The sequence below is a fragment of the Geospiza fortis genome, unplaced genomic scaffold (assembly GCF_000277835.1).
Source record: "Geospiza fortis unplaced genomic scaffold, GeoFor_1.0 scaffold140, whole genome shotgun sequence".
NCBI classification, from domain to species: Eukaryota; Metazoa; Chordata; class Aves; order Passeriformes; family Thraupidae; genus Geospiza; species Geospiza fortis.
The window spans coordinates 49,485-55,423 of NW_005054459.1; the positions used below are offsets into that span (position 1 = coordinate 49,485).

General features: G+C 52.2%; 1 pseudogene; it reads left to right on the forward strand.

Annotated features, from left to right (window-relative positions):
• Positions 1–2,210: 2,210 nt before the first annotated feature.
• LOC102033294 lies at positions 2,211–3,740 on the forward strand (annotated as a pseudogene).
• The last annotated feature ends 2,199 nt before the right edge of the window (positions 3,741–5,939 follow it).

A 5,939-nucleotide genomic window follows, 5' to 3' on the forward strand; every position in this document is an offset into this window, starting at 1 on the left:
TCATCACTGCCTCTAGTGTTCTGCTCTAACTGGAATGCGGGGACACTTTCACATGAGTTGTGTCCCTCAGTGGGACCCATTAAAACTCCATGAAACTTTGGAGTTTGAATCTGACTTTGAATTCTTGAGAGGTTTCTTCAACTCCCTGTCAGGGACTGATGTTCAGGGCCTCAGCACAAGCCCTAGGAGGGTGATTAAAGTCCTGGTGCTGTGTCTGTGCTGCTGAGCTGGGCTGGGCTCCTGGCCGAGGGGCAGCTCCTGGCAGGGCTGGGGCACTGCCTGCAGCCACTTTGGGCACAGCACAGAGGCACAGAGAGCTTCAATCAGACAGAGCTAGGAAGATGCTGAGAAGTGACTGGGGAAGGGCTGGAATTGCTCCCAGCCCTTGACACAGGAGCCTCTGGCTGCAGGACAATGCAGCTGCAGCTCCTGCAGTGATCTCCGGAAGCTGGAACATCCCACTGACTACATATTCTGTAAGTGCAAATCAGAATATCTCAGGTGTAGGGGAGGACAAGTTGAGAGCTTCAGCTCACTTCCAGAATATTTCCCAGATAAAGATTTTTATAAAGACAAGGAAATTTCCTGAGATTGTTTCCAACTTCCTTCTCTTGTGCAATGGAAAGGATAAATTATTATAAATTTATTAATTTTGACAAGTATCTGAGAGACCTGAATTGTAGTTTTGAGTGCTCTGTAAATCTACAGGAGTTTCTTAAAGTGTTTCAGACATTCCACTGTCCATAGGCAGCACCAGCATCTCCTTTCCTGGACCCATCAGCCTTAGTCTGAGCTGTCCTTTTTCCAAGGTGCAAACAGAACCTGCCCCCAGCCAGTGCCCTGCAAACAGGCAGGGTTCTGTCAGGCCAAGGAGAGTGCACAGAGATTTGGGGTCTGTGAGTGCTGGCACGGAGAGATCAGGCACAGGGAAACACCTGCAGGAGGAAAATCTCCAGGAAGCAGAGAGAAGATCAGGCAATGAGAGAAAACAAAACCCAGAAATGCTGTGGCAGGGAGAGTTGAGAGATGTCCACAGGATCCCCTCCAGTGCAGCCCCTCCCTCTGAACAAGCCCCCTCCCTCCTGTGCCCCAGCCAAGCCTCTGCCCTCAGGGCCGGGGCTCCAAGGCATGCAGCCCCTCCTGTGCAGGCAGAGCTGCAGCAGAGCCGTGGGCCAGCTCTGCAGCCCAGGGCCCAGTTCCCTCTGCAGAGCACAGGGCTGGGAGCAGCTGCCCGGCCCTGGGGGTTCTGGCAGGGGGCACAGCTGGCTCAGGGTGATGCTGTCCCCAGTGCCCGGCTCTGGGCAATGCTGTCAGGGCAGCCAGGGAAGGAGCTGCATCTCCCTTCATCCAATGCCATCATAAGGACACTTGGAAGTTCCTCTGAGATTTCAGTCCAAGCTGGAGCTTCAATCCAGGATGCAAACCTGTCCATAGTATCCTTGTGTTATCTGAAAGCCCCTCAGTGAGACACAGAAGTTCTATGATGGAGAAAATCCTGTTGGGTTGGTGAAATGAGCCTTGTGTGACCTTGGGTACAAATGTGGGGCTGAGACCTTGAGAAGGGGATGGACATTTGGTGGACTGTGGTGGATCCATCTGTTCTCAGCAGTGTTGGGATAGTTTTTAAGGGAAACATGGGAGTGAGAAGATCATCCTCTGTTTGAGAAAGGTGAAAGTCCACAGAATCTTGGAACAGGACAGAGTGACAGACTACCTGCCTTCACTCTCCATTCACCATCTTGCCTCACAGAACTTGCTTTGTCTCTGAGAGCAGCAGAAATGCTGAGAGCTTCTGACATCCAAAATAGTCAGCAGGAGAAGTGGAAGAGGAGCTGTAAAAACTCTAGAACACTTAGAAGAGCCTTTAACATTGCTGTTATTTACACTGGGAGTGCTGACAAGGCCTTCTGTGTTAGCTGGGGATTCGAAGTAGAACACAAGGACAGGTCCCTGTCCCCCTCCATCTCCTGCAAAGCAAGGCTGAATTATAAAAACCCTGTGTATAGTTGCCCTGAATCTGAAGTCCAACTCAGCAAGCACCAACCAGGTGCCTTGGACATGAAGGAAAATATTTTAGAAAATCAAAAGGGTGTCCCTGTGTTACAGGAGAAGTGCCTAACAGAAAAGGCTTTGTCTTTGCTGAGGGAAATTTTCCCTAACTGGCCACTCTTTTTTCTCCACGAACAGCTCCCCATGGCTAGACACAGCAAATGTCCAACAGCAGCTCCATCAGCCACTTCCTCCTCCTGGCATTGGCAGACACTCAGCAGCTCTGCTCCTGCACTTCTGCCTCTTGCTGGGCATCTCCCTGGCTGCCCTCCTGGGCAACGGCCTCATCATCATGCCGTAGCCTGCGGCCACCACCTGCACATGCCCATGTCCTTCTTCCTGCTTAACCTCTCTGTTCTTGATATGGGCTTCATAAGCACCACTGTCCCTAAAGCCACACACAATTCCCTCTGGGACACCAGGACCATCTCCTACACAGATATCCTGCACAAGAAATTTTCTTTCTCTTCTTTATGTCAGCAGAGTTATATCTCCTGATCATCATGTGCTATGACTGCTATGTGTCCATCTGCAAAACCCTGCACTATGGGGCCCTCATGGACATCAGAACCTGGGCTGGTGGCTTTCTCACTGCTCTGCTGCTCATAGCCAATACATTTTCCCTGCCTCTGTGCAGGGCAATGCCCTGGGCCAGTTCTTCTGAAAAATCCTACACATCCTCAAGCTCTCCTGCTCACGCTCCCACCTGAGGGAAATTGGGATTCTTGTCATTAGTTCCTGTTTATCATTTGGTTGTTTTGTGTTTATTTTTTTCTCCTGTGTGCAGATCTTCATGGCCATGCTGAGGATCCCCTCTGATCAAGGGCAGCACAAAGTCATTTCCATGTACCTTCCTCATCTGGCCATGGTCTGTCTGTTTATCAGCACTGGCACATTGTTCTATCTGAAGCCCCTCTCGATCTCCTCCCCATCCCTTGATCTGCTGGCGTCAGTTCTGTACTCAGTGGTGCTTCCAGCCTTGAGGCCCCTTACCTACAGCCTGAGGAACCAGGAACTCATGGAGTTCATGAGGAAAGTGGTGGATTTCAGAAGCCATGAACTGCCTCTTTTCTTCTACAGAACCCTAAACCAAACCCCTACCCTGTCCCTAGCCCTAATCGTAGCCCTAACCCTTTGTCACTCATTACAATCTCAGCCTTTTTGTTCTTTTTCCCCATTTTTGCATTGTCTGAATATATTCCTACTGTAATGTTTTCCAGAAAAGGATACTACTCACAGTATTTCCACATGAATATCTGCCATTATTCTGTATCTCAATAACTTTGAAAAAGATTGTTCCCAATTCACCTGAATAAAATAATTATTTTTGTGTAGAGATGGAGGGAAGAGACTCCCAGCACAGCAGCATGGCCAGGGACAATTGCCCTGGCTCTTCCCCACTCCACTCCCTTCTTCCTAGCCCTGCTGTGGTTGTAAGGCCAGAGTGCTCTGGCAGCTTGGTCACTGTCCTGCTCCTTGTCCATGCTGTGACCACAGGCGGGCACAAGCCATGGGCACTGCTGGGAAACAGCTGGGCTCCACCACAGCAGTTCCATCAGCAAAGGGCATCTCTTGAGGGCAGGGCAGGAAGGCTTTGCTCTCCTCCAGAGTCACTCTCAGGAACAGACCAAAGAAACAGACTCTGAAAAGACTCCTTGTGTTCCTTGTTCTCCCAGGGCTCAGTAGGATGAGATCAGGGTCCCAGGGTGGCCTTCAAGGGACTCAGGTCTGGATTAGCTTTTGGTTGTTGGGGGCCAGTGCCCATCATATGGTGAATGGTCTGCGCTGAACCTTCCTGGGGCCCTGCAGCTTGTGCCAGGGCTGATGGCAGGGGAATGTTTGTCTGGAGGGTCTTGGGAGCCACCAGGAGAACACAGGGGACCTGCAGGGACAATGTGTGCCAGGGATCAGCAGGGAGTGGAGCTCACTGGGCACGGGCTTGTCCAGGGTTGGGTCATCCAGAGATCAAGGACTGAATGTCTGCTGTGAGCCAGGAGAGCTCTGCAGCCCCAGAGGACACAGGAGGCACAGGGAAAGGAGTCTGAGCAGTGACTGATCTGACCCTCAGGGAACTTCCCCAGGAGGATCCAGGGCAGCCCCAAGCCCATCTGGCATCCCTAGAAGTGTGGGAGGAGGTCAGTGCAGAGAGCACCATTAGCAGCCTCTGTCACCCATCTTGAGCAGCAGAGTGCAGCAGAGCACAGCCCCCGTGCTCTGCAGAGCAGCAGTCCCAGCTCGGGGAGGGGCTGCTCCAGCCAGCACAAACATGTTCCCCTGGGAAAGGTTCTGTGGGCAGCAGGCCTGTGCCAGGAGAAGAGCAGGAGCCCATGGCGGTGCAAAGGAGCACTAGCAAGAGGCTTCCCTGTCCCTGGGCCAACAGGAGCTGCCCTGAGGAGCCCCAGGGCCAAATCTTTGCTGCTGCACTGGGTAGTGGGGCTGGCCTCAGGGCTGCAGGAGCTGGCCAAACTGAGGATGTCCTGAGCATTCCAGACACAGAGTCACTGTCCCTGACGTCCAGGGCCTCCAGTTCCTGCTGTGTGGAGGGATAGAATGTAAGAAAATAAAGATAATGCAGAGGGTAATCTCACCCCTGAGGAGTTGCAGCTGTACTAATTACCAAAGATTAGGAACAGGCCTGCCCTTAACAGGCCACAGCAGTGTTATAGGTAAAAGTTAAGTTAAATTAGGGTATATAGTTCAATTATATTGTATTAATTATGTTTTATTAATTGTATTGTGTTAAAGGGGGGGGCTTATTAGAATGTGCTAGGAGAAGAGTCCAGGATTTGGGGGAACAGTGGTCTGGCGGGGCAAGGCAAGGTCAAAGAGGGATTGGACGGAAGACCTGACCAATCATTCGAAGCCCTGCAGAAACGATTGGTTCAGAATGAACGGCGTTAAAGACGCATGAGAAGCCTGGAAATGGGCCAATCATCATGCGGATCCAAAATGGACCAATCCTGGACTGAAAGCGGACTATAAAGGGGGGAAAGTTCAGTTGGGGAGGTTCTTCTTTTTGGATACTGGTTTGTTTTTGGGAAGAACCCAGTGCACGTGGGGTTAGCGCACTGTTTTGGTTTTTGGCTCGCTGTGTGGGTGCCTGGGCTAATCCTGGGTACTCCGTTCCTTGTAGCCATTTTAATAAACGAGAACCTCTTTCTCCAGAGAAAGTTTGGCCTCGTTCATATTCATAACATCTTTTTGGGAGCTCGTCCGGGATAGGCCACGCCCTGAAACAGTCCAGGGTAGCCCAGGACCTGGGAGACGCGTCCAGCCACCTTTTTGGCTGCCAGAGATTGGACTACGTCAGACTGCGGAAGGGATTGCGCCTATACCTGAGGCTGCAAGGAACACAGCAACCCAAAAGGTGAGAGCCCTCTGAGAGGGAGCGGGGCTCACGTTGCCTCAGAGCAACATGAGTGGGGTTGAAGGCAATAGGGGGTGAGAAGTGTGCGTGTGTGAATGAGACGGGGGCTGTGAGTACAGACCCCCAGAGCGAGTGCAGTCCTCCCAGTAACGGAGGGAAGCGAGTGTTGTTGTGGAGTGCCTGTACCCCTATGGACCCCCAGGAGTAGGGGAGACGGGGAGTACCCACCTATAGCCGCCCTTACCCGTTCAGGCTCCCGGTCCTCCAGTGGTTGGAGGCTCCTAGGGGTGGTTTGAGCCATTGGCCCGAGTTGTACCCCTCAAACTAGGATCCCGTTTGGGGGTCATAGAGGGGCACACGCTCAGTATCCCGAACTAGGATCCCATTGGGGGGTCATAGTGGTACCAAGGGGGTTAGTGGGGCGGACTTGCCCAGTGAGGGGTAGAGCTCCGACCACTAGCTCAAACCACCTGGAGGGCTGTTCCTCAGGGATAGACCGGGGGAGTCTAGTCCCTGAGGAACT